The sequence below is a fragment of the Pelodiscus sinensis genome, chromosome 2, assembly GCF_052426305.1.
Source record: "Pelodiscus sinensis isolate ZL-2025 chromosome 2, ASM5242630v1, whole genome shotgun sequence".
Classification (NCBI taxonomy): domain Eukaryota; kingdom Metazoa; phylum Chordata; order Testudines; family Trionychidae; genus Pelodiscus; species Pelodiscus sinensis.
In genome coordinates, this window is record NC_143053.1 from 14073299 (window position 1) to 14100864 (window position 27566).

General features: G+C 48.6%; 1 protein-coding gene and 1 long non-coding RNA gene across 3 annotated transcripts in view; one reads left to right on the forward strand and one right to left on the reverse strand.

Moving 5' to 3' along the window:
• ZFAT (zinc finger and AT-hook domain containing) overlaps positions 1 to 27566 on the forward strand; it is a 254589-nt gene that overhangs the window by 52800 nt on the left and 174223 nt on the right. The gene's annotated exons all lie outside the window — the stretch shown is intronic.
• LOC142826926 (uncharacterized) lies at positions 22091 to 25878 on the reverse strand. Its single transcript, XR_012901197.2, has 2 exons — positions 24274 to 25878; positions 22091 to 23224 (listed from the first exon to the last, which is right to left on the reverse strand). It is a non-coding gene; the product is annotated as an uncharacterized LOC142826926 (long non-coding RNA).

The following is a 27566-nucleotide window of genomic DNA, read 5'->3' on the forward strand; positions in this document are numbered from 1 at the left end:
CAGAGTGAGGAGGTTAGGTCTTTCCTCTCACTTTTGCTTTGAGCCAGAACTCCAACTTTGGCAATTGTAACCACAATTGGGTGTATGTATCTTACATCTAGTTACTATGGTGATAAAGCTAGACATTTTAGGAAGTCAAAATAATTGATCTTCAGTCTGTCACAAATCCAGAGCAGTAATGTGTCCTCTGATCCTTTGCAAAAAAAGGAAAAACAGCCTAATTCTTGGTACTTGCCATTAGGCTTTACTTTTTGGGGGGAACAAAGTGATTTATGTTCAAGGTTTTGACCATTGACCCTTCTAGAGAGGTATGATGTACAATTCAGTGGAAATGGGTGTGTAAGGTTGAATCCGTCATTCACCCCCATTGATCTCATGCATGAACAGGGTCTGCAGTATTGTGCCTATTAGGACTGATCGTACATTCTATGAAGCTGGATTTTTGTTGTTGTTGTTTTCTTGAATGGGAGCAGTATTGAATGCATTTTCGTTAAACCTGTGTATTTAAATTATTTTTGAGATGACGTATATTTTTACAGAGTCTGATTTTAATAAATTTGTTATATATTGCTTTTTCTTCCCTACCTCCAAGAACCTGTAACCAGAAACCTATCTAAAACTCACTCCATTGTTTACAGTCTTACTACAGTAGACTTCCAATAATCTGGAACCTATGGGACCTAGGTGGTGCCGGATTATCAAATATGCCGGACTATCAGGAGGTACTATAAGATGGTTATATATACCATATACATTATATACTGTATATAAAGTATTCTTAACCCTTTTTATTGTACATACTGAATACAGTATACTGTAATGTTTTAGGTTTTTTTAAGCCTTTTTTTACCCTTTTTGCTCAGTTCAGCTGCTGCCGCTGTTACCTTGTGACTCATTTTTTGCCGAAGCTCACTCACTAGGCTTTTGTCATTTTGATGCCGGACTATCAGGAGTGCTGGACTATTGGATGCCGGACTATTGGAGTTTTACTGTACAGAGGAAATAAGTGTCACTTTACAAAGGGTGTATTTTCCTTACTTTTAAGCACAAATGCAGTTTTCAGAAAGCTGAACTATTATGGTCTGCTCTGTCAAAGAATGCTGCCTTATTAGTCTCTCTTCTTGAATAAACAAATCAGGTGAAATTAAAATTCTTTGAAATGTATATAGCAAAGTTTGGGGAAATTTTAAGTGAAGGCTGTAGTAGTGTGGCATAAATAGGGATTCTGACAGGGTACTGTGGTCATGATCCCCACTATCTGTTCAAGAGCCCCACAGCATTGCAATCTCCAGTTTGAGAACTCAACATATCCCACTCCTGGTGGAGAAACATTCTGAGCAAGCTCATTCTGATCACTGACATTTGGGAAGGGCAGCAGAAATTCATTAAGTTGAGAGCCCTTGTGCTTGAGATGTAGATACGCAGCTCAACTACCCTGAGATAGCCAAGAGGAACTGCTGCTGCTGTTCTGTCTCTTCACTTGAAGAGACATGTAATGGTATGCTTATGTGATAAAATTACACAACTTTTCAGCCTCAAAACTTTGTTTCTGTTCTACTCCACTCTTTCTGCCAAAGTTTTCCTGTCACTAAATGGCTTGGGGTACAGTCATAATGCTGCTGTGTTTTTTTCTGTGATAGGTTGTATGTCATCTGTGCAACACTAACAGTGATGCCAATCAAACCCAGCCAGCTGAAAATTGATGGATCAGCATAAGAAAATTACCTTTGCTCCTGCATTATGTCCTGGCAGTGGACACAAAATACACAGGAACATGAGAATGTATTGAACAAGTATTAAAAGTGGGCAGAAACACAATTGTAGTTGTATCCAGATGCATTGAGAAATACTGGCTCCTGCACAGTTCTCTAAACAGCTGTTTCTAAATGTTGGCAGCCATGTCATGAACTTGTCGGCTGCCTACCACATCAGGGTGTAGAACTGCTTTTAATTAACTGGCAGCTGCACACACTATCATAACATTGGAGACCCAAGATGCAATAAATGCTTCTGTAATGAGATGTGACTTGTCAGCTCCCACTAGTCAGACTAATTCAAAGTCCCTATGTTCAAAGGTTTTCAAGTTTATAGCAGTGCCACTTAGTAAAACACTGAGTTTGTGAACCCATAAGCCTAGACTTTTGCGTTCAATGGTATTCATTTGTAAAGGTGGATATTTGCTATCCAAATGACTTGATGCTGGCCTAATGTCACAGTAGCTTAGAACAGTGGTCCCCAACGCGGTGCCTGTGGGTGCCATGGCGCCCGCCAGGGCATTTGTGCGCTCCCGCTGACAACCTGGGCCGGCCCTGCCCCCGGCGCGTGCGGCACACGGGCGGCGCCAACCCCAGGCGCGTGGCTCGGGTGGCGGCGCCGGGCCCATGGCACAAGGCACTTGGGCAGCCCCAGTCCCAGCCCTAGGGCAGCCCCAGTCCCGGCCCTAGGGCACATGCCGGCGCCAGGTGCAAGGGCATCCCCGTCCCCTGGCGTGCCCCCGGATGTGCAGCCCCGTCCCTGGGTACCTGGCGTGTGAGTGGGCCCACCCCCCGGGAGCCTCTAAAAGTTGGGGACCACTGCCTTAAAATCACTGCAGTAGCTGACACTTACCATGCTTCTGTTGAGACCCTTGGAAGGAAAGTTGGGCTGCAAATGGTGGCTCTACAGAAAAGTGAGATTGGAACAGGATTGGCCTTACCATGAGGTGAACTGAGGTGGCTGCCTCAGGTGCCGGACTGGGGGGGGCACCACTGGAACCCAGAGAATTGAGACCTTTCAAAGTTTTGGCCCAACTGAGGGGACATGGGGGCATCATTTGAGCTCCCCGCCTCAGGTGCCAAAATGTGGGCTGGTCCTGGATTGGAAGTGGAGTCATGACTGTCCTGACAGAGGCCCCAAAAACCGGACTGTCTAGTAGAATGCCAGACACCTGGCAATCCTACTTCCTGCAGCCAGATGGGGCCACACCGTGGGGGCATGCCCCAGGATTGGGGCCAGGGACAAGAGACTATGGCAAGATGGAGGCTGGGCACTTTTACTTTCTCATGTTAGTTTACCAATCTTCATTTTAAATAAAATATTATGTCTGTCTGTGACGGGGCATGGCAGCCCTGCGTCCGCGAGCCACTGGTGACGGCTCTGTACGGGTGCAGGACGGCCAGAGGGGGCCCAGCATGGCTTGGTTGCCCGGGCGGGAGGAACGCCATGGCCCCGCTTCTCCCCGGGCTTGGAGCGAGCCAGGGGAAAGACTCACGGGAGCTGGCGCGCATGTGCGGCGTGCTTCCAGGGGGCCGGAGGGAGGAGGAGGCCTGGCGGCAGCGCCCAGGGGTAACAACAGCAGGGCGCCAACATTCAAAAGGGTCGGAGGCCTACTGGGATGGGGGGGAGCTCGGTAAGGGGGGAGGAAGCAGCCCAGGGCAGGGCTCTCGTAAAGCCCACAGGGGCTGGTGTCCTTAGGGCCCTGGGCTATGGTCCGTGAGAGAGAGCGGGCCCAGACCCCCCTCTCCCCTCTGACAGAGGAGGAGCATATCAGCAGGTGGCGACGACCGCAAGTGACCAGGACTAGGGCGGCCAGACATTGGGGTCAGCTGGGTGGAGGTGGTGGGACACGGATAAGGGGTGCAAAGCGGCTGATGGTAGCCCCGCTCGTTACAATGTCCAACACAAAAGGTTTCTATATTGTGTGTGTTTATGGCAGGAGTGTGGAACCCACAGAAAAATCAGTCAGGGACTGCACAAGTGAGAAGCAAAAAAAACCCCCAAAAAACCTACCCACTCAGGCTAGATTAACTCTTCTGGGGTTCCAGAGATAGTGGATGCAGGGCAGAGCTACCAGTGAGTGGGATGGGGATGGGTGTCGGGATAGGGTGCAGGAGCAGGCTGGGAGTAGAGTGTCTTGACAGGGGGAGGGATGCAGGGTGCAGGTGGGTGTCTGGCCAGGTGGAGGGGGCAGGAGCAGAGGGCAGGTGGGTGTCTGGCCAGGAGGAGGGGGCAGAAGCAGAGGGCAGGTGGGTGTCTGGCCAGGTGGAGGGGGCAGGAGCAGAGGGCAGGTGGGTGTCTGGCTAGGAGAGCGGGCAGGAGCAGGGTGTGGGTGAGTCTCTGGCCAGGGGGAGGATGCAGGAGCAGGGTGGGGGAAGGGTTGCCAGGTGCCCGGTATTGAACTGTACAGTCTGGTATTTTCGCCTCCTGGCCGGTAAGAAAATTCAGAAAATACCGGACACCTCCAATGTCCAGTACTTTCTGAGCCTTTTCTGGCCAAGAGGTGAAAAACCCCGGGCTGTCTGGCAACCCTAGTGCTTATTGGGGAGCTGAGGTGGGGGGCGGCTGCCAGCAGCCTTAGGGCCAAAAAGCCTCACCATGTGGTTTTTAAAGGGGCCACGGTATTTTTTTGTTTTTGTTTTTGTTTTGCTTGACAACTTTCGGGGTCCTTTTTTTTTTTTTCCTGGCGTGGTTTTTTTTGCAGTATTTTTTCTGAAACTATCTGGCAATCCTAGGTGGGGGTAGGTCTCTGGCCGGGGGTTGTTAGTGGGTGTCTGGCCAGGGGGAGGGGGCAGGAGCGAGATGGAAGTGCAGGGTCTCCACACAGGGCGGAACTGGGGGTGCTGGATCTGTGTGGCACTTGCTTTTATGCCCTGTCTGCTCTGAGGCTCCCTGTCCCAGGCATGGCTTCCTGCTGCTCCAGATTCTGGCCAATGGAGCAGAAGGAAAAGCCTCCAGGTAGCATGTCTGCACTGCCGTTCCCCCAGCCAGGGGCACATGTGTGCACACCTGTAACCCATGCACGTAATAGGGAGCTATCTCTTTAAGAAACCCCTATGGAAGAGGTAGGAGTGAGTTGAATGTTACTGTTGCTGGGCAGATTCAATACTCCCCCCAGAAGCTTCTGGAGTTGGGTCCAGTAGTTTGGGGTCAGACTTCATGAGCAAGCAGGCAGGGCAGGTGCTTTTCTAAGGCCTGTGTGAGCTGGAAGAAGCTAAGCTAGGAGCAGAGAACTGGCTGCTGTCCCTCACTCTGCAGCAGGTAGTGATGTTGTTAACCCTCCACCAGGGATCACGAGCATTGCTACTTAGAGCTAGGAGAACCGTGGAGGGGAAATAACTTCGGTGTTAATGTCTGCTGTGAATGCTGTTTTGTTTTTAGCCAAACTGTTCTAGTTCACTTCCTTAGTCAGTGGGATTCTTCAGCTCCGCTGTAAATGTAGCAATGGGGAGAGAGTCTTTTCTCTTTTGTTATTCTCAGTTCTTGTATTTTCTTGTAACAGGGTTTCTTTAAGCCTGTTCATTTGTGAGCTGACTAGTTAATCAGTGAGCTGGCTGCCTAGCAGTGACCACAGCAGAGGAAGAGTCTGCCTGGACTCCAACTGAGAATCCCTACAAGCAAGTGGAGAGATAATTCAGACTCAGCATATGGTGCAGATTTGATGATCAGAGGCACAAACTGAGACTTTGGTTAATTAAATCTCAGCTTGTGGGACCTCTCAGTCTTTTCTTACTGTGTTTGTGTGGACTGAACTGTCGCAATGTTACTTTTAGTGTTCTCTGAACTTATGTTTACTGTAACTATGGACATTATCTGTGGGTTATAAATAGCTGGTGTGCTGTCGTAAGAATTAGATTATTTATTTTTTCATAAGATTTTATAAAGTTATTTTTAATTCAATTCATTTCTTTAGTTTCTTTTGGAACTTCAATGTAGGGAGGCTGACCCTGGGCAATCCTTACTGAAATTCCTTACAGACTGAACTCTGGGTCTCCAGGACTGCTGTGGGAGTGGGAGGGTTTTTTTTAGACACTGGAGAAGGGCAGTGAAGTCCAGCCCACCCACCATTACACACGCATGGAGCCATTTGTTGCTCTGCTTCCTCCCCGATGTGCAGCGAGACTTGGGGCTTTCTCCACCCTTCCTCTACCCCCGCAGGAAGCCGAGGCTGGAGCGCCAGCATGGGCTCCCTGTTGCATGGGAGGAAGCGGGGGGGAGTGGCTGAGCTCGAGCTGCGAGCCATCTTTGACTCCTAAGTGAGCCATAGGTTGCCGACCCCTGATATAGACCATCAGTTTTCTCCTCCACTGTGATCTGGGATTACATCCTCACAGAGATCCCTCAGCGCCTATACACACTTATCTAAAATAGACACCCTCAGAATCAGCAAACACTGATGGAAGAGGTGGGGAAAGGACATCAGCCAGGTATCTCTCCCCCACCCCAACATTTTTCATTTTCCTCTCCAGAAGAGGCTGTGATGTCATTGGTACCTACAACTGTAGATGACGTTAAGACTTTTGAAGAGATTTTAAGAAGGAAGGTGGAAACACTAGAAATTCCTTTTGAGTAAGCAGGAAAAGTCCTCCTCTATCTCTGGTCATCACTGCTGTTAATGAGAGATCCAAAAGCTCCAAGGTTCATAACAAGAAGAAAATATCCAAAAAATCTGGATCTCTTTGGAAAAAATATCTATTTGTTTCTCTATAAGTCAGGGTTTCAAACTATCCAAGCCCAGCGCTAGGCCAAATGCAATTTTATTCAGTGGGATAGAGCAACAGACTTTTCATAGATAACTACAACAGAATACATTTAGCTGGTATTTGCAACAAATATCACACAGATCTGACACATCTGAGCTGTAGACTCCCTGATTTTCTCTACAAGAAAAGTAACCGTGGTGCAATAAACAGATAGTTTGACCCACCCCATTCGAATCCCTATTTTCTTTGTACTCCCTTTGCCTATGACAGTTGTGATGTCATTGTGGCTGACAAACCAGTAAATCTGCAGCTCACATTTTGCATGACTTCAGGAAATTGTATTACAGGCAGTCCCCAAGTTACGCGGATCCGACTTATGTCGGATCTGCAGTTACGAACGGGGATTTTCTCGCCCCAGAGGCGAGAAAAGCTGCTCCCCGTCTCCCTGGTCTGCTGGGGGAGCCAGCAGGCCAGGGAGACAGGGAGCAAAGCGGCGGAGGACCCGGGGCCGGACCCGCGGCCGCTTCCAGATCAGCTGGAAGCGCCACGGGTCCAGCCGGGTCCTCCGCAGCTTTGCTCAGCGTCTCCCTGGTCTGCAGGGAGCGTCCAGCTGATCTGGAAGCGGCCGCAGGTCCGGCCGCGGGTCCTCCGCCGCTTTGCTCGGCGTCTCCCTGGTCTGCAGACCAGGGAGACGCTGAGCAAAGCCGTGGAGGACCCGGACCACGGCACTGATCTGGAAGCGCCGCGGTCCGGCCCGGGTCCTCCGCCGCTTTGCTCCGCGTCTCCCTGGTGTGCTGGGGGGGGGAGGGACGCAGCTAGTGCCCCCCCCCAACAGACCAGGGAGACGTGGAGCAAAGCCCGGGACCTGTGGTAGAGCAGGTGGGGCGCTGCTGGTTGGTCCCACAGCACCACTCCTTGGCACTACTGGACTAACCCGGCAGCACCCCAGCTGCTCTGCCCCAGGAGTCCTGATTCAGCCGCTGCTGATCAGTTTCAGCAGTGGCTGAATCAGGACGCCTGGGGCAGAGCAGATGGGGTGCTGCTGGGTTGGTCCAGTAGCGCCGAGGAGCGGCCGCGCTACTGGACCAACCCAGCAGCACCCGAGCTGCTCTGCCCCAGGCGTCCCCAAGTTAGCCGCTGCTGAAACTGACCAGCGGCTGACTACAGGAAGCCCGAGGCAGAGTTGCTCTGCCCTGGGCTTCCTGAATCAGCTGCTGATCAGTTTCAGCAGTAGCTGACTTGGGGATGCCTGGGGTTCTTAAGTTGAATCTGTATGTAAGTCAGAACTGGTGTCCAGATTCAGCCGCTGTTGAAACTGATCAGTTTCAGCAGCGGCTGAATCTGGATGCCAGTTCCGATTTACATACAGATTCAACTTAAGAACAAACCTACAGTCCCTATCTTGTACATAACCCGGGGACTGCCTGTATAATAAACTATGTTGTAATTTTAGCAATCGCATTTTCCTTCTTTTGGAATCTTGCCTAAAATTCATAACTATAAGCAATTTTTTGTTCACCTTTAAAATGTACCTTACCTCAAAATTACTAGCAAATAAACTTGCCGGAAGAAGAGCCTCCATTATGTGGTGAGATTTCTAATGGTGTTGAACAGAGTGAAACTAAATTCTGTTCTCTGCTGTATAAATGATGCCTTTGACTTCACTGGGACCAAGGCTTATACTTCCAAGGGCAAAATTTGACATCAAGAATAGAACGTCGTTTAATCTTGATATAATACAGTATCTCCAGGTGGGGTAGGACCAAAAAGCGATGATTTTTCATGAATACTTTGTTCCAATAATAGGGGAATTCTGACTGGCACAATAATCACTGTTAAATCTTCAACCCCTGAAAAGTCCGTGTATAAGGAGGCTTATTGAAAAATAAATAATGGACAATTCTACAGTACAGGTGGAGGGGTTGTGAGGGGAAAGTGTTTCTTGTGCTTATTAGTTACTTGTAGTTTTGTATGGGGGTCTTTTGAATGAAATATCTAGAGGACAGAATAAAATGAAAAGTACAAGGCCACTCTCAAAAGTGAGGTTCTGTATTTTAGAAAGTTTTTTTTAACTGGCTCTGCCAGTTTATCTTGGATAAGAGAGTCAAGCTGGATCATATAACACAGGGGCAGGCTGGATGCCTGCCAAACAGATCTGGGCCACGATGATCCTCTAAGCCACCAATGTCCCTCGGCCCAGTGGGACCCTGGGGCAGGCTTCCTGCATGCTGCGCCCCCACGTGTGTGTGTCTATGCGGTGCACACCATGGAGGGCGGAGGGTCTCCACATGCTGCCCTTGCCCCCCAGCACAATCCTGGCAGCTCACATTGGTTACAAACTAGGGCTGTTAGATATTGTGTAATTAAATAGTCATGTAACTGCATGAAATCTTAGCAGTTACATGACTATTCAATAGTCTCCAGGAGTGGGGCAAGCAGCCAGTGCACTCCCAGCCCCACTCCTAGGCAGTATCCTGCCACCCCACACTGCTGGTTTAGAAAACAACTCCCCACACAGACCAGCTACCAGGTGTCCCACACTGCTACCCCAATACAGGGTGGCAGCAGCCACTGTCCGTGGAAGATCCATGGGGGGCCCAGGTTTGCCACGGACAGAGGCTGCTCCATGGAATGTGGAGCAGCCTCTGTCCACAGGGAGTTTGGATCCCCTGCAGGCAGGGGCTGCTTCATGGCAGCCCCCCCTTATCTACCTCTGCTGCTGCCTCTATAGAGCCGGGCAGCAAGGGGGGCAGGCAAGTCCATGGAAGTGGCATGTGAGGGGAGCCTTCTTGAAAGACGGCTCCCCATGCATATTAGCTCCTGCTTACCCCCCTCACCCTCACAACTGCTGCTGCCTCTCTATTAGAGACAGCAGTGCGGAGCTGAAGGGGGACAGGTGTATCTGTTGCTCATGGGGAGCCTGCTTTTAAGCCAGTTCCTCATGGGTACTATCTCCCACTCCCCCACCTTTGCTGCCTCTCATACAGAGGTAGCGGGGAGGGGGGGAGGCGGGAAATGCATGTAGTCGACAACATTAACCGATAAGCCAAGGCTTATCGATTAATCATGTAGTTGTCTACATGATGACATCCCTACTAGAAACTAGCCAATGGGAACGGCCTGTGTCATGCTTGTCGGCCCGGGCAGTTTGCAGAGATCCCCTCCCCCCATGGCACCATACAAAGAGACATAGGCTGCCTGAGGGTCCCGCTGGGCTGCTGGCTGGGTATTGCCTAGGGTAAGCACTTCCTGGCCTGAGTCTGCACCTGGAACCCCACCACCTACTGCACCCCAATTCCCTGCCCCTGGTCACAATCCTTTCTGCTCCAGGTGACTACTCAACCCCCTTTCTCCCCTCCCCTGTCACATCCCTCATCAGGTCACAAACATCCTGCACCCCTCCCCCTGGTCACAACTCCCTCCCAAACCCTCTACTTCCTCCTATACCCTTCTCCCAAGTCAGAATCCACTCCTCCACCCTCTCCTGCACCCAAACTCCCTCCCAGACCTTACACCCCTCCTGCACCCCAATCCCGTACCTTGAGCTCTTTTCTGCACCTCATCTCCATTCCCGACCCCATACCATCTCTATTAATACCACAGAAAAGTGCAGCCCTTGATCACTTACCAAATTCTTGGAGTGGCCCCCCATGGAAAATTACCAACATCTGTAACATCACCAACAACACAGATTCTGCAGCCCCAGTTCTGCCTCATTCGTGCCCCTCACTCATATCTAGGCAAATTAACAATGTTTTTGTGTGAGCCAAGAAAGAAGCCAAGTCATTTCCCCAAGCTGTATTGGCTAATAGTGCAGTGTTAACTAGTGAATTATAATTTCAATATGTTTTTACTAGTACAGTAAAACTCCAATGGTCCGGCATCTGACGGTCCGGCACTCCTGATGGTCCGGCACCATCAGGAACCCAGAAGTGCTCCGGGCAGCCGGACCATTGGAGCTGCTCTGCCCCCAGCTTCCCCAATTCAGCCGCTGTTAAAACTGACCAGCGCTGAATCCGGGAAGCAGGGGGCAGAACAGCTGGAGTGCTGCCGGGTAGGTCTAGTAGCGCTGCCCCTCGGGGCTGCGGGACCAACCCAGCAGCACCCCAGCTGTCCCGGATTCAGCCGCTGCTGAAATTGACCAGCGGCTGACTCCAGAAAGCCAGAGGCAGAGCTGCTCTGCGCGGGGCTTTCTGGAGTCAGCCCTGGTCAGTTTCAGCAGCGGCTGAATCGGGACACCTGGGACAGAGCAGCTGGGGTGCTGCTGGGTTGGTCCCCGCAGCGCCGAGGTTTGGCGCTACCAGACCAACCCAGCAGCGCCCCAGCTGCTCTGTCCCAGGCGTCCCGATTCAGCCGCTGCTGAAACTGACCAGGGCTGACTCCAGGAAGCCCGGGGCAGAGCAGCTCTGCCTCTGGCTTTCTGGAGTCAGCCGCTGATCAGTATCAGCAGCAGCTGACTTGGGGACACCTGGGGCAGAGCAGCTGGGGTGCTGCTGGGTTGGTCTGGTAGCGCCGAGGAGCGGCGCTGCGGGACCAACCCGTCAGCACCACAGCTGCTCTGCCCCAGGCATCCCCAGGAGCAGCTGGGGTGCTGACGGGTTGGTCTCGCAGTGCCAAGGGTTGGCGCTACCGGACCAACCCAGCAGCACCCCAGCTGCTCTGCTGCAGGCACCTCCGATTCAGCCGCTGCTGAAACTGACTAGCAGCGGCTGAATTGGGGACTCCTGGGGCAGAGCCGGACTATCAGAAGGGAGGGCTATGAGGGGGTCTGGGGTAGCATCCTCCCACCCCACCCCAGACCCCTCATAGCCCCCCCTTCTGATAGTCAGGCATATCTGATAATCCGGCACCCCCTGGGTCCTAAAGGTGCCGGATTATCGGAAGTTTACTGTATAAGGCAGCAGATAGACTGATATAAACAAGCAGCAGATTTGTATAATAAGAATGCTATTTTTATTTTCTGTTTCTGACCACAGCTGTTGTTGGAGGAACTCTTCATAAACATCTGCTAAACTAATGAATCCTCTAAAACTCTCCTTTGTGAATGCCTACATAAACTTGACAACAAATAGGCTGTTAAATTGAGACCACTGCCTATCATGCTAACCAATAGTGTCTGTTTCCTTTAACTCCTATCTGTATCCATCTGTTGTTCCTTGTCTTGTACTTTGATTGTAAGCCTGTTGGGGGAAGGATTCTTGTTCTGTTGCTTCATTAGGTTCTTCATAACTGGGGCTTCTCAGGGAAATGGTAACACAAAGAGCTGTAGGTAAAAATGCGTAGTCCAAAATACTTCTTCATGTTTTATGCTTATGTAAATGTCCTTAACACACACAGCACACTAGGTACCACATGGTATACTTGTAGGCTGTGTCTAGACATGCAAGTTTTTCCGCAAAAGAAGCTGCTTTTGCGGAAAAACTTGCCAGCTGTCTACACTGGCCGCTTGAATTTCCGCAAGAACACTGAGGATCTCATGTAAGAAATCAGTGCTTCTTGCGGAAATACTATGCTGCTCCCGTTCGAGAAAAAGTCCAGTGTAGACGGCTCAGATCAGTTTTGCGCAAAAAAGCCCCGATCGCAAAAATGGCGGTCGGGGCTTTTTTGCACAAAAGCACGTCTAGATTGGCACGGATGCTTTTCCGCAAAAAGCGCTTTTGTGGAAAAGTGTCCGTGCCAATCTAGACGCTCTTTTCTGCAAATGCTTTTAACGGAAAACTTTTAAAAGCATTTGCGGAAAATCATGTCAGTCTAGACGTAGCCGTAGAGAATAAGCAGGGATATCATAGAGGTCTATAAAATCATGACTGGTGTGGAAAAAGTGAATAAGGAAAAGTTATTTACTTATTCCCACAATATAAGAACTAGGGGGTCACCAAATGACATTAATAGGCAGCAGGTTTAAAACAAAAGGAAGTTTTTCTTCACTCAGTGCACAGTCAGCCTGTGGAACTCCTTGCCAGAGGATGTGGTGAAGGCTAGGACTTTAACAGGGTTAAAAAAAAGAGCTAGATAGATTCATGGAGGTTAGATCCGTCAATGGCTATTAGTCAGGATGGGTAGGAATGGTGTCCCTAGCCTCTGTCTGGAAACGGATGACAGGGGAGGGATCATGTGAGGATTACCTGTTGTGTTCCCTCCCTCTGGGGCATATGGCATTGGCTACTGTCGGCAGACAGGATACTGGGCTAGCTGTACTTTGCTTCGGTATGACTGTCCTTATGTATACTCTGTTAAAGGCTGGTAACATAGGGGGAAATGCTCCCCTCCAGAGGGTGGACCATAACCAGGCAATACTTCCATAAAAGTGTCAAGCTGTGTCTACATTAGCTGCAAAATGGTGTTTAAGAACCTGCTAGCTAGTACTTCCAACTTTTCCGCCGGGACAAGCAGAAACATGATTGACAGATGTGGGATGGGTTTGAAGGGCAGCTGCAACTATTAAGTACACCAGGGTGGCCGAACTGTGGCTCTCAAGCCACACATGGCTCTTTTACAGTTAAAGGGTAGCTTCTGGAGCCCCCTCTAAATCCCCTGTTCTTCATGAACAAGCCTGGGAGTGGGGAGAGCTTGGGACTTCTGCTCTACGGTGAGATGGTGGGACTAGGGACTTCTGCCCAGAGGGGAAGAGGGTCTTTGCACCTGCTGGGGTTTGGGGCTTCAGTAAGAGCAGGGCTGGAGGCTCTGTAAGTTCCATCCTCCCTAAATTACACTTTGGGGCGGGGGATTCCACAGAGCTAACAGGAGAGTGAGGTGGTGTCTACACTGCACTTAAAAACTTGTGTCCAGCTCACTCAGAGTTGCAGGGCTCAATCAAAGGGGCAGTTTGACTGCAACACAGATGTTTGGTTTGGGCTCAGTCTTGGTCTTGGGTTCAGGTTGGAGCTTTGGCTCTCAAACCCAGTGAGGTGGGGTTCCTTCAGCCTGAGCCCAAAAGCCTACGCCACAGTTAACCAGACCCTTAGCCCAGATTAGATGGCACTAGCCAGCTGTGGGTCTCATTGCAGTGCATACTTAGCTCAGATAGCCCAGGGATTGGGAGAGAGGGCTCACGTCAGCTGACCTAATCCCTTTACCCTGCCAGTGGTTAAACCAAGAACCAAAATGTGGTGGTGGGTAGAATTTATGGAAACAGCATGTGTGCTGGGAGTAGGGTGCCATGCTTTGCATTAAGGCAAGGGGTGGAGGGGAATCAATTGATATTTCAGCGATGGCATAGGGGCGTTCCTGTTAGCGCAGCTCCACTAGAACAAGACTGCCTGAGCAGACCTACTGACAGTGAGCCTGGCTTCTTGTGGATCTGTCCAATCCTCCCACTTTGGAGCCATGCTCCATAGCTCAATCTGCAGAGGAGCAATCCCCCGCCGTGGAAGAAACTCCCACAGAGGGCTCCTTATGGAGATTACCTCCACCCGTACCTTAGGAAAGGGTGATCCAACCTGGAGGGTGCATGAAGAATCCTACAGACAGATGTAAAATAAATTGGTTTCATTTCCAACCTCTGCATAATTGGTAAGTAACAATGTCCACTGTAGGAATTCAGGGGCATGACCACAGTAAGAACTGCTGTAGGCATCATTAGAGTCATTCTTGTTGCTACTAGTTCATCAGAAAGCATGATCATTCAGGAACCACATTCCACCATAGGGCCCGATATTGCAAATCTAACGGTAACAATTTTCCTACTCAGTACAGATGAAACCCCACTTTTTAAATACTCATATGGCCACATGTTTACTTGGTTTGAAGTAAGGATGTCAAAGAGCGAGTAATTTACAAATCGAGTAGTCGATGGAATTTCCATCGACTACTTGACTAGTCGATAGGTATTATCAGCATTTCTGCATGCCTCCTTTGAAATGTACAAGAGCCCCTATTAGGGCTCTTGTACATTTCAAAGGAAAAATGCAGAACTCTGTGTGCAGCCCAGGCCAGCAGGAAGTCCCACTGACACTGGGCTGCAGGCAAGTGCCAGCTTTGAAATGTACAAGAGTCCCCACAGAGAGTCCGTGCCAATCTAGACACAGTTTTGTGCAAGAAATCCCCAATCGCCATTTTCACCATCGGGGCTTTTTTGCGCAAAACAGTTTTTACCTGTTTACACTGGCCCTCTTGTGCAAAAGCATTTGTGCAAGAGGGCTTATCCCTGAGCGGAAGCATCATAGTATTTGCACAAGAACACTGACAATCTTACATTAGATCGTCAAGTGTTTTTGCGCAAATTCAAGCGGCCAGTGTAGACAGCTGGCAAGTTTTTCCGCAAAAGCAGCTGCTTTTGTGGAAAAACTTGCCAGTCTAGACGCAGTCAGAGAGCCAGGACTGGTGGCTGTAAATGAACTTTATGGGACCGTGGGAAACTTGGCCACACCCATGGTAACTTGATATCTAGCTAACTAAAATCATGCTGGACCACAGATGTTGCTGGACCAGAAAGGTTCAACCTGTACTGACATTCTAGCTAATATTCCAAGGCATTAAATGACAAGTAACTCACTGGGGCACCTCTTGAGTATAAATCTCATTTTCTTTATATCAGTCCCTAAAGCCTATGATGCTCTCTTCCCTAAATGCCTTAGTCCTATCCAAATAAAATTTCAAAGCCCTCTTTATACCTAGGGTATGCAGCCTCCTTTCTGGTGGGAATGAGATTTTGGGAAATGATACCAGGAGATTCATGATCTGATACTGGAGGAATTGTATAAGCACTTTTGAAATACAATTGGGAGGAGAAAACAGTGCAAATCTGCACCTGTAGAACATAGTTAAAAAGAGAATTAGTCTTCAAAACTGTGGCACAGCTGGGAATCTATGTCTAAGTTTAGGATCTTAATCACAAGACCATTTGTCCTCCAAGAAGTGACCATATTTGCAAAAAAAATCAGTGTTGGTCATCAGAACAAGGAGTATAGACTTGGAAATGGGGGAGGATTACTTAGCAAGAACTAAAATCTAGCATGGGAGGTAGCTTATGCTATATAACTGTGACTTTTAAAAAAAAGTTCCTATATTAAAAATTGGGCAAGGTCATGCAAAAGGAATTTAAAGAGGCATGGGATGAAAAGTCAGTCTTATACTTGGAAAGTTTTGAGTTGAATGGAGTAAGGAAATGAACTGATTTTACACAATGTTTGTAAAGTTTTGATGCACATTATCATTTCTATCTTCTACACATGCTCCAGCATACTGTTTCCTTCAAAGATGAAAATGTCAGAGACAAGGGGGAGGGAAGCGGGGGCAGGGAAAGCTTAGGCTGTTGGATTGACAAAAAGATGTGGGAATCCAGAATCAGCATTAATCAACAGATTGGCACAGAGGGGCTTCAAATGGATTTTTTATCAGATCTAATCCTAAAAATACTGCAATACAGAACTTGACACCAGTGATCCATCTAGCCCAGTAGCCTCTCTCTGGCAATAGTCTGGGATACAAGGGTGGATTACCTGGGGACCCAGAGACGTCATCGTGGGTGCTCCATTTTTGGTATCCATGCACCTCTGCACTTGTAGTCAGAGACTTTTGGTAGCACTGGCCGGTTGGGGGTCACACGCATGGTCCCTGCCTTGCACTGATGCTGTGCAACCTACTCCCACTCAGTTCCTTCTATATCTCCTTAGGCTACAACTGGGAGCATTCAGTAGCACCTTACTATTTGGTAGTTAATTAGTTTCCAATTAGTTACTTAGTTTCTTATTAGGAAAAAGGAAGGAAACTAATTATCAACTTTTTCCCTGCTTAAAAAAAACAAACAAAAATACAAACACTTTTTCTCCCTTAAATTGTGAATTTTGGGTTTCTACCTGCTAAGACCTTCAGCACCCCTTAACATACAGAGCCTTTTTGAAAGTTAAAGTCCCTGACAGGAATGCCCAGTTTTCCTGGCTTTAAACGCTGCCTTACCTGCAAGCTTGCAATTCCTGGCTTGGACAGTCATGATGAGCTTGTTAGCGGCTAGAACAAGACAAGCTAGAGATTTGGTCCCAGCAGGCATCATAATTCCAGCGCTAGAAAGAGGGGGCTGGTTCTTAGCCCTTGACTTCAAGGATGCTTGTTTTCATATAACAATTCACCCCTCTCCCACACCACAGATTTTTCAGATTTGCTCAATGTAGCAGCTGACTGGATGCAGAAAGAGTGCACTCAATGTTGTGTGCAAGTACCATGCACCTCACTTCCTGTGCCCTTGCTTTATATGCATGCCACTTTAGTAATACCAGCAGGGGAAAAAAAACCTATGCAAATGGAAACCAGTAGAATCCTGCATGTGGGCAACAGTCAGTAAACAAATATCTTGTGGTATACACTCAGAACTCTGATGGATTAGATGCAGCCCACAGGTCACAAGGCGCCCACCACTGCTTTAAGCATTGGTGCACATCCCATGATTTAGATTTGTTAGTTGCCTTCATGTAAAGTAATATTACAGATTGCTTTCATACTATTTGGTCAGCAATTATTGTGTTTCAGGTAGTGATTCTGATTCCATGACATTTACACCAGGAAAACACCACTGATATTAAAGGTGGTGAGACAGACCTTTTTCATATGCTGGGTTCATCACTTTTTAACAACATTGGAAAATGGTTTGCAATGCTTATGGGTTCCTCATGGGATCTCTTCTGCAACACTTCCAAATCCTTGGATCATTTCCTTCTTTGTGAGTTACTGAATTGAATAGAAATATAAATATTTCTAATTTATATTGGTGGAAATGACATCAGAATCAGACCGTAATTATTCAGAGAAGCTAAATACATACAGGTGTATGCCACAGTTTTACAAAATACGAAGAGGGAATGTGCAGAATACACAAGTAGGTTTCATTATAAACAAATTTTGTAAAATTAAACACAAAGATAGCCTGACAGTAATGATTAATGTATTAGCACTTCCAGCTTCAAAGTACTAATTTGAAAGTTGAATTCATTTATTTTTAACAAAGTCTTTTAAGCAATGATGTCTGTGTTGTTTTAAAAAAAGATGGGCTAATTAAACTAGATTGGTGAGCAGATGGATTTAAAAGACTATGTTTTGCAATTTGTGTAACAGTTTGCTTGGTATCAGGTAAGGTACAGTTCTTTCAATGAAAGTGGAAAAAATCTGAAGCTTTGATTCATCTCCAGTAAATAAAATGGAACAAAACATTATGAAGAGCACTCAAAAAATAGAAGAACTGTGCAGAAAGGTGAGGTATGGAATTTTAGCTTTGTATAATGGCATTGGAGTAATGACCTCACCGTACCTCAGGGGAAATCAACATGTAATTTGAATAAGAATACATTATAATTATATTCTTGGGCAAATAGTTCCATCCTGGCCAAAGGAAAAAGTCCAAATGGGATTCTCAACACCTGAAAGATTGCAGAATTTTTCAGTGAAACTTCAGTGTGCAAACTCCTCCAAAAGGACTGGAAAGATTGCTCAAACTGAAGGTTCCAATTAAGGAAAAAAATGTGTCACTCAAAACTGATTTTATGTAAGGATTATAAGTGATGGGACCTAACATACCACAAAGTCCTCTGTTCTCCACAAGCTTCCCAGGAATTACCAGGTCAGTTTCAAGCTCTTGGTCCTTATCTTCACAGCACTAAGTGGCCTGGAACAATGGCCTGAGAACCATAACTGACACTCTGGAACAATGAAACTTTTTCCACAAGGGTAAAACTCATCTGTAGAGGAGACAGAGCTTTTTCATATGCTGGGTTCATCACTTTTTAACAACCTTGGGAAATGGTTTGCAATGCTTATGGGTTCCTCATGTGATCTCTACTGCAACACTTCCAAATCCTTGGATCATTTCCTTCTTTGTGAGTTACTGACCTGATGTTCAGCCTTGTGACTGCTATTTGCCTATACTCATTTTCCTGTGTTCAGCACAAATAACATCAGACCGAATTTTGCTAACTTACTTTTCCACAGAGGTACTGGTTCTTCACTGCCTTTCACATTGTGCAGTTGCTTACACCAGTGCAAAATGGATGCAAAGTATATATAAAACCCTACTAAATCAGAATAGCAGTATTTTATACCCACTTTACACAGATTCAAATGACTGTCCAGAAGATTAGAGAACTGAGCCCAGAGTGTCTGTCCACAATGTTAAAGTAGAAATATAAACTTTTTTCCTATTTCTACCTTTTCCATCGTATGTTTTTTGCATGTTTGAGCACTGGATTCTTCCATAATGACTGTTTTCTCTAATTTGAGCTTTGCTTCAGATCTTCTACCTCTGTCTTCAGCTGGGTGAGGAATGGCTGGGGTGAACACTTAAAATAATTATATTTTACAGGTAATTGAGCAATCCTATCATTTAGAATTCAGTGTTATTTCCTACCAATTTATTGTATATAAAAAGGCTAATTCCATCATGTCTGTCTTTACTTTATAGTGGAACAGAAACAATCCTTTCATTTGCTAATACAGGCAGTCCCCGGGTTACGTACAAGATAGGGACTGTAGGTTTGTTCTTAAGTTGAATTTGTATGTAAGTCGGAACTGGCGTCCAGATTCAGCCGCTGCTGAAACTGACCAGCGGCTGACTACAGGAAGCCCGAGGCAGAGTTGCTCTGCCCCGGGCTTCCTGGAATCAGCCGCTGATCAGTTTCAACAGCGGCTGAATCTGGACGCCTGGGACAGAGCAGCTGGGGCGCTGCCGGGTAGGTCCTCGCAGCGCCGCACCTCAGCGCTGCGGGGACCAACCCGGCAGCACCCCAGCAGCTCTACCCCAGGTGTCCCCAAGACAGCCGCTGCTGAAACAGATCAGCGGCTGATTCCAGGAAGCCCGGGGCAGAGCAACTCTGCCTCGGGCTTCCTGTAGTCAGCCGCTGGTCAGTTTCAGCAGCGGCTGACTTGGGGACGCCTGGGGCAGAGCCCCTGGGGTGCTGCCGGGTTGGTCCAGTAGCACCGCTCCTCGGCGTTACTGGACCAACCCAGCAGCACCCCAGCTGCTCTGCCCCAGGCGTCCTGATTCAGCCGATGCTGAAACTGACCAGCAGCGGCTGAATCAGGACGCCTGGGGCAGAGCAGCTGGGGTGCTGCCGGGTTGCGCTACTGGACCAACCTGGCAGCGCCCCAGCTGCTCTACCCCAGGTGTCTGCGAGGACGGAGGACGTGGGCAGCGGGACTGCGACGCATCTGGGCTATCCTGCCGCCTGCGTCCTCCGCGGCTTTGCTCCGCGTCTCCCTGGTCTGCTGGGGGCAGGCCCCCCCAGCAGACCAGGGAGACGCGGAGCAGCTTTTCTCGCCCCGGAGGATGCGGGCGGCGGGACCGTGGCGCATCTGGGCGGTCCCGCCACCCGCGTCCTCCGGGGCGAGAAAAGGCCCGTTCGTAACTGCGGATCTGACGTAAGTAATGTAATTTATTTCCATGGCATCCCACTTTGGTCTTCAATTCTCCTCATTCAAAGAGTCAGCCAGTAGAATAATACTTTTCAACGTTCAAGCTGAAAGGGTGAGAGTTCTAAATGTATTATTCTTCAGCACATGATGCTCACTACTGCTTTGGGTGTTGTAGTAACTAAAGGCAATCCTCGTGAAACTGGGAATCCGAGCTTAACCTTTGCTGTATATAATGTATTTTATAGTCATAATTTCTATATTTGACAAAACATCTTGTTCTATTAATCCAATATGAGCAACTGTTATCAACAACTAAGAGTTTTTTTCTGAAACTCTTTATAATGTACTGAGGATAATTATTGTCTAATGACTACAGATGTTTGTTGAATTAAAGGCAATTTTATCAGCCCTGAGATGGCATGAAACGCATCAGGCTTCATGTTAAATTCCATACACACTTGGTTATATGTTATTTGCACCTGCTTAATTGTACTAGCATTTTTATTATAAAGGTGGTTTTGGCAGCAAGTTAATATTCTTTTGCTGAAAATAGTAGGATGTAAGTACTGAAGTCAAGTCTGCTAAATATAGCAGAGATAAATGGCAGATGCACTGATTCAAAATGTACACCACGAAAAAGATGGTATTTAAAATTAAATCCCTTCTTTCATTTCAGCAACTATAGTATGAGTCACCCAGAAGAGACCACAAAATCATCTAGTCTGACCTGCACATCAGAAGCCAACTCCTCCCACACACTAAACCCAACTACCAAAATTAGAGAAAAGTATAACAGCCCACAGGAAACTAAACTATTTCCACAGCAAGGGTACGTCTACATGGCACGCTTATTTCGGAATAAGCTATTTGGGAACAGAAACTCCGAAATAGCTTATTTTGAAATAGCGCTGAGCTATTTTGAAATAGAGAGTCCACACTGTTTGGACACTGAATCACATCTAAGGCCCCTCGGGAGCACTTCAGGTAGGGCATCAGGACAGCAGTCACTTCCTGAAGCTGCTGCCTGAGGCTATCTGAGGCTCGAGCTTAAAGGGACCCCCCTGTACAGCCCTGTCTCAGACTCTTCTCCTTTGCCTACCTCCTTGAGGGACAGCAAAGCCTTTACACTGCCTACGGTGGTTGCCCTTGAGGACACCACTGTACTCCAGCCATGGAGCTGGACCTGCCTCCAAGCAGTCTTAGACCCCATGCTGCACCTCCTGCTGCAGTTACTGCAGGTTGCCTTCATGGATCTGCAGGAACCGGACCCCAGCTCATTGTGAGACACCTCCTCTTCTCTCTGCACATGCTGCTTATGCAGCACAACCCCTCCCACCCATCCCTGCACTCTGCACTGCCACTTCTGGTGACTGGACACCAAATCTGACTGACTGATGGCACCAGGTTGTCATGGAGTGGTGGGACTCCCAGTGGCTCCAGAATTTATGCACGTGCAAGGACATCTTCCTGTAGCTGCGTGAGTGGCTTGCTTCTGCCCTCATGCAACGGGACACCCACGTGAAATCCGCCATCCCCTGCCAGGAGCTGGTTGCCATCACTATCTGGAAGCTCACCACGCAGGACAGCTGCTGCTCTGTTGGAAACCAGTTCAGCATGGGGAGATCGATCATCAGAGCCACGGTCATGCAGACAAGACGCTCTCATGCTCAGGTCCCAGGAGGGCGGTGAACTGCTGGCATGGAGTTCCCTATGGAAGGGGGGAGGGAAGTGGTGGAAGCTTTCTCCCTGGAAGGGTTTTTAGTCCCACCTTCACAAAGCCCTGCCAGGAGACGGGATAGGAAGTAGGGGGTTGGTCCTGGTGGATCTGAAGGGCGGGATGGGATAATTAGGGGGTTGGTGCTGGTGTGTCCAGGCTCAGCAGGGCCCACATGGTTGTGGGTGCCTTTGGCCATCTGAAAGAGAGGTTCCATTGTCTCCTCACCCGCCTCGACCTTGGAGAGTGGAATATCCCCCAGGTGGTGGTGGCTTATTGTGTCCTGCATAATATATGCAAGAACAAGGGGGAGACGTTCCTGCCAGGATCAGGGTCAGAGGACGAGCAGTTGGCCAGGGCCTTTGAACATCTGCACACAGCTGCCATTTGGTAGGCCCATCAGGGGGCTGTGTGCATCTGAGAAGCCCTGAGGGAGAATTTCACACAAGGACCCCAGTGAGACTCTCCCCTGGGCCTCCCCACAAGGGGCCTGTGCATTGCGTTTCTGTCTCTTTCCTCCCCCACCTCTCTCCTCCCCTGCCCTCCCTTTCTCCCTCCCTCTGTTGATACAATAAAGAAGACCTTTTGTTTTTGAAACAAGAAACTATTTTTGTTTTAACTGGGGAAAGAACTTGGGAGGGAGGAGGAGGGGGAAAGAAGGCGGAAGAGAGGTTCAGGGATAGGGCTGGGAGTGGTGCCTTCCTTGGGTGATCCCACTGCCTCGTGTGCGGGACCCTCGGCAGCCACCAGGTGGCGTTAGGGGCAGAAGCTGGCAGGGCAAGAGCTGGGACAGGTGCTGAGGCAGGAGCAGCCAGGAGGTAGTCCATGGCAGCAGTGTAAGTCATGCACATGGCCTGGGCCTGCTGCAAGAGTTCCTGCCAGGTGGTGCAGTACAGCTCCACGTCTGCCTCCAGAGGCTGTTGCAGGGCATGCAGGGTGGTGATATGCTCCCACTCCAGGTCCTCATGGGCTCGTCTGTGGTGGTGGCTCCCACGAGGTTGGGACGCTGGCGTGGGAGGTGTTGCGGTCATCTGATGAGCAGATGATCCAGCTGTAAGGAACAAACAGATGGTCTGTCATCCCAGGAGACAGGGCGCCTGAAGCCTAGCCCTCATCTTTGAGGCAACACCAAAAGGTCTCGGGTCAGACAAAGGCAATGTGCTTCGGGCAAGGCCATCGATGGCCTAGACAATTGGCCCTTTCCTGCAGGGGCACAGATGTCTCAGGGGAGCCTTGCTACCCCCATGTCCTGGGAACAAGCAGGCATGGGAAGGTGCCAGCCAAGCCAGGAGCCTGCGGTGGGAGGGGAGGGAGGAAAGCAATGGGGTGGCTTGGCTTCCCTCTGTGCCACGTGCACGTTGGGACTGGCAGTGGTGGTGTCCCACAGGGAGAGGACTTGTATCCCTGCCTGCTGGAGGAGGGGGGGAGGGTGTTGGAGGCAGGTGTATGTGAGCGGCAGACGCTGTTTGTGGGAAGAGTGCTACTGAGGTCCCTCCATTTCCTTCCCCTGCCAGCAGGCTCCCCTAACGGGGTCGGTGTCCTCTGCCTTACCATGCTTGCCCGGGAGCGGATGCTGCCCCAAAAGAGCAGGCCTGGCCATGTGCTATGTGCTGCACTGCTCTGCGTGGGTCCAGAACCCCAGCTTCCTTAGTGGTGGCTTGTGGTGGGAGGGTGTCCCACCATGGGCTCAGGACGACGGCAGGCCTGTGCAGGAGCCCTGTGAGGAGGAGCACAAGGATCTTCTATGGTAGCCTCCTGGGGCTGGGTGCTCCGGACCAGTGCTCCATGTGCACCCATGTGCATAGGCTGCTGAGCAATGTCCAGGCTGAGAAAGCCGAGTGAGGAGCTTGTTGCCCCTTGATGCCGCCGCTTCCTGCTGGATGTGTCTAGGGACAGGCAGCGAGCTCACCTGATGAGCCTTCCGCTGCATTGGCCAGTCCCTGGGTAACATCCTGGGAGGAGGGTAACGGCTCCAAGGATGGGGTGAGATCCTTGCTGACCCAGTGGCCTGCTCTTCCTCCTCCTCAGCTGCAGGCCTGTCCTCTGGGAGAGTGACAATAGATGTCTCCCACCCAGATTCCACAACCAGGGGGGTAGGGACTGGCTCCCCTCCCAGAATGCAGTGGAGCTGGTTGTAATATTGGCAGCTCTGGGATGCCACTCAGGTGAGTGGGAGCTGTGCTCTCTGGCTTTGTATAGGCCTGCCTGAGCTCCTTTACTGTCATCCACACCTGCTTCTGGGTGCGGATGTGTCCCCTCTGCCCCAGGCTGTCGGCCATCTGGCCATAAATGTTGGTATTCCTACATCTGGTGTGGCGATCCCGGAGGTTTGCTTCCTCTCTCCAGATCTCAATGATGAGATCCAGGATCTCCACACCAGACCAGGATGGTAGCCACTTCTTCCACTCTTGGGCAAGGGACTGGGAGATGTCTGCAGCTGGGATGGCAGTCATGGGGGGCTCAGGTGCAGTGCTGTGGTCTGCCATGGCAGCAGGTAGGCAGATCTAGGCACTGCTGTGTGCCATAGTGTGAGCTGGGCCTGCTGTGGCCACACACTTTTTCCCAGAGCGTGAACAGAGTGGCCAGCTGGGGACTTGTGGGAAGCCCTGGAGGCCATTTATTTTGAAATAACCACAACCGTGCTATCTATACACACCCTATTTTGAAATAACTATTTAGAAATAGGTGTTATTCCTCATAAAATGAAGGTTACAGATTCTGGAATAAGTTGCCTGTTATTTTGAAATATTATGAAATAACACTCACTTTGAAATAATGCTGCTGTGTAGACAGAACAGGAAGGACGAAGGATCACCAGTGCCCAAGGCTCCTGAGACATATTCTGATAATCATGGCAAGTGACCCTCTGTCATGGCTCAGTTCCCCAACCTGATACTCCACGTGCAGAGATGGGGAGCCGGCTTGTAGAATAAACTCTGTAAATTCTGTCTCCATGACTCCCAGAGAGAAACTGGTTCGATCTCAGTTCCCCTGAGATCCAAAAAGACAAAGACTGATTTCTTGCTGCCACCACCCAAGTGAATAAAAGAAAATATAAAATAAACCCTTTTCTAGGGAAGAGATCACTTGGAAATCCCCTCCTTAAGGCAAAGCTCTCCCTCCTTCACCCTTTCTTCCCCCAGTTTCTGTTTTGCTTGGAGTTGGGAAAACAAGCAGAGGGAATCCACAGAGAACAAAGGACTCTGCCAGGGTAACTAGGCATGTAAATTTAAGGACACAACAATCAACCAATACTGGTTAATCAAAACAAAAAGGAAAACACTTTTATTATCAAAACAAAACTACTGTTGCAAGCACAGTAAATGACTAGGCGTTAAGTAGCCATTAAGTGACATAGATGCAGGGGAAATCCCTGGTCTGTGATCCTTAGTTACAAAAAAGAAAAACAATTACCCAACTCAGACATGATTTCCAAACCCCCAAACTAGGAATATAATAAAACCTCATGGACTATCTAAATGTTTCCCTGCTTACACATTTAAAGAAGTCCATTCCTGGGAAAGCCCATATTCCTCCATACCTGGAAAAAACTGCTCTGATCTCAAAGAAGAGAGAAGAAAACCCCCTCTCCCTTGGTTTGAAATTCCTATCTGTATTTCATTGGCTGACTGCCTGATCCCCCCCTTCAGGTGCATCTCCAGTTAACCCTTTCCTCATTCTCCAGGTAAGTCAAACTCTCCTTACCAGCTCCTATTTATGACACCTTCACTTAATGCTGCAGTCGAAGGCAAAACCCCAAGATCCCTGCCACTGACGTGGGGTGGGGGGGATTTCTTCCTGACCTCACACATTAATTAAACCCTGTGCATGAACCATCCAACTAAGTGCATGAGAAAGAGAATGCTCAGTCCCACCAAGGAGCACTGACCCACTCCATCCAGTGTCCCATCTGTAACCATGGCCATCTCTAATGCTTTAGAGTAGGCTTGGCCCACCAAGCCACCAGATCTGGCCTGCAGACACAGCAGACTCCCCTCTTTGCCCCACCTCCGCATGCCACTCAGAAAAGTGTTCCACAAACTGTGAGCCCGGAGGGGAGAGAAGAGTGGTGCTTCATGGCTGCTTCGACCTCCACCACAATCACATTGGCCAGTTTCTGGCCAATGGAAGCTTCCTGTTTGAAAAACAGGCAGCATAGGAAGCACCACTCCCCCTCCCCTTATTCTTATTCACAGAGCACATGGCCCTGCAGCCTGTACTGGGGCAGGTCAGGCTCCTGCCTGAGAAATGAGCTAGGCTGCTGGCTGGGAGTCTCACTGGTAAGTCTTCCTGCCACAGCCTGCCTCTGGCACCCCATCTCTTCCCTCCTCCCCAGCTCCCTTTCCCTCCCAGCTCTCTTTCCCCCCCAGCTCCCTTTCCCCCTACTCCACATAAGCCAAACCCTTTGTCCCCCTCCTGAACCCATACTCCCTCCCTGTACCCCAAACCTCGGTCCCAAATCATAATCCCCTCTTACCATAGATCACAACCCAAACCCCTGTACCTCCTCCAGCACCCTAATCCCGTGCCCGAGGTAATAATTGCCTCCTTCACCCAAACTCCCTCCCAGACTTCACAGGCCCTCCTGCACCTGAATCCCTTACCCTAGGGGTGGGCAAGACAGCCTCTACGGGCAAATCCGGCCCAGCAAGACAGTTGATCTCACCTGCAGCTGCCTTGCCACTCCCCTGCCCCCATGTCAATCGAGATCTGGGGACAGGGGAGCTGGAAGTTCTCTCTAGACTCTGGGGGATGGTGGTAAAGACTTCATGCACTCCTCCCATCCGCAGGCCAATCAAGGGAGTGGGGGAGCATGGGAAGACTCCTGGACCTGCCTCTTCCACCTGAGGCCCCACCTACTTTAGAGGAAGCAGACAAAAAGCAAAACTAACAGAATATGTTGGGAAGGGAAACCCCTTCCTGATCCTCGCAGGGGCAAGAAAAACTAATGTAATCCTTAAATGCAGTGTAGTTGCTGAGATTCTGAAAATTCCATTCTAAGATTTGTACACCTGCTTAGCATTGATCTATTGCTTCTCCCACTGAAATTAATGAGTCCAATAATACAGAATAAGTTAAATGCTGAGCAATGAACCTTTGAAAATCCTGGCCAACTTGTGAGTTAGATATTTGTATTGTGGAGAGACTAGCGTAACCTACTTGGATAATCAAATCGAGGGAATACAAGTCAGGAAATTTAACATTAAATATGCATTGAAAGACTCACCTCCTACTTTCCTCTTACCTAAGCTCCTAGTTTGTAACTGTATTACATAGTCTATCAATCTCCCGAGTATCTTAAAGGGACATTAATAAGTAACTCTGACCACAAATTTTAGCTTTTTGTTGGGGGGTGAGGGAGGGAGGGAAGGAATAGAAAACATGAAGAACTGAGTTACCTTTAATTAAAAAAAAATCTTTATTAAAACATTCCCATAGCATTAGAAACCAAAACAGAAAAAAATTGTATAAATACATGAGAATCAAAAAGAGAAACTTTTTTTTTTTGTCCCAGCTAAGTGGAGTGAAAAAGTGGTGAAATGATATAACAACATACAGCGGTATTATTTAACAAAATACAAATAAAAAACAAGCAGTGTTTTCAGTAGATAATTTTTATCTTTGAAGTGTCTCATTTAGAAGACAAAATGTGCTAAGGCAGAATGACTAACATAATAGTGAAAAAGGTAAGTATATAAATAAAGGCCATTAAAATCATATATAGTGTACAGAAGCTTTAATGTTTGAAATCTGTATAAGCCCTAGATCAAAAAGCAAGAAACTTTCAGCATTAACCATCGCCCTACCAGAGCAGACACCTGTATACCTGAGATAATGATACTGTTCACTTAACTGAAACAAATTAACAGTGCCTAAAAGGCAACAGATGTATCATAGATAAAAATAAATACTGTTTATGCAATATACATTGAGCCAATAGACTGCACAATTAGGGGATATTATTTGGCAAGTTACCTCACCAAAGGCTCTTAAGCAAAGTAAGTTGTCATGAAATAAGAAGGGAGGTCGTCTAATGGATTGATAACTAGTTTAAGGTT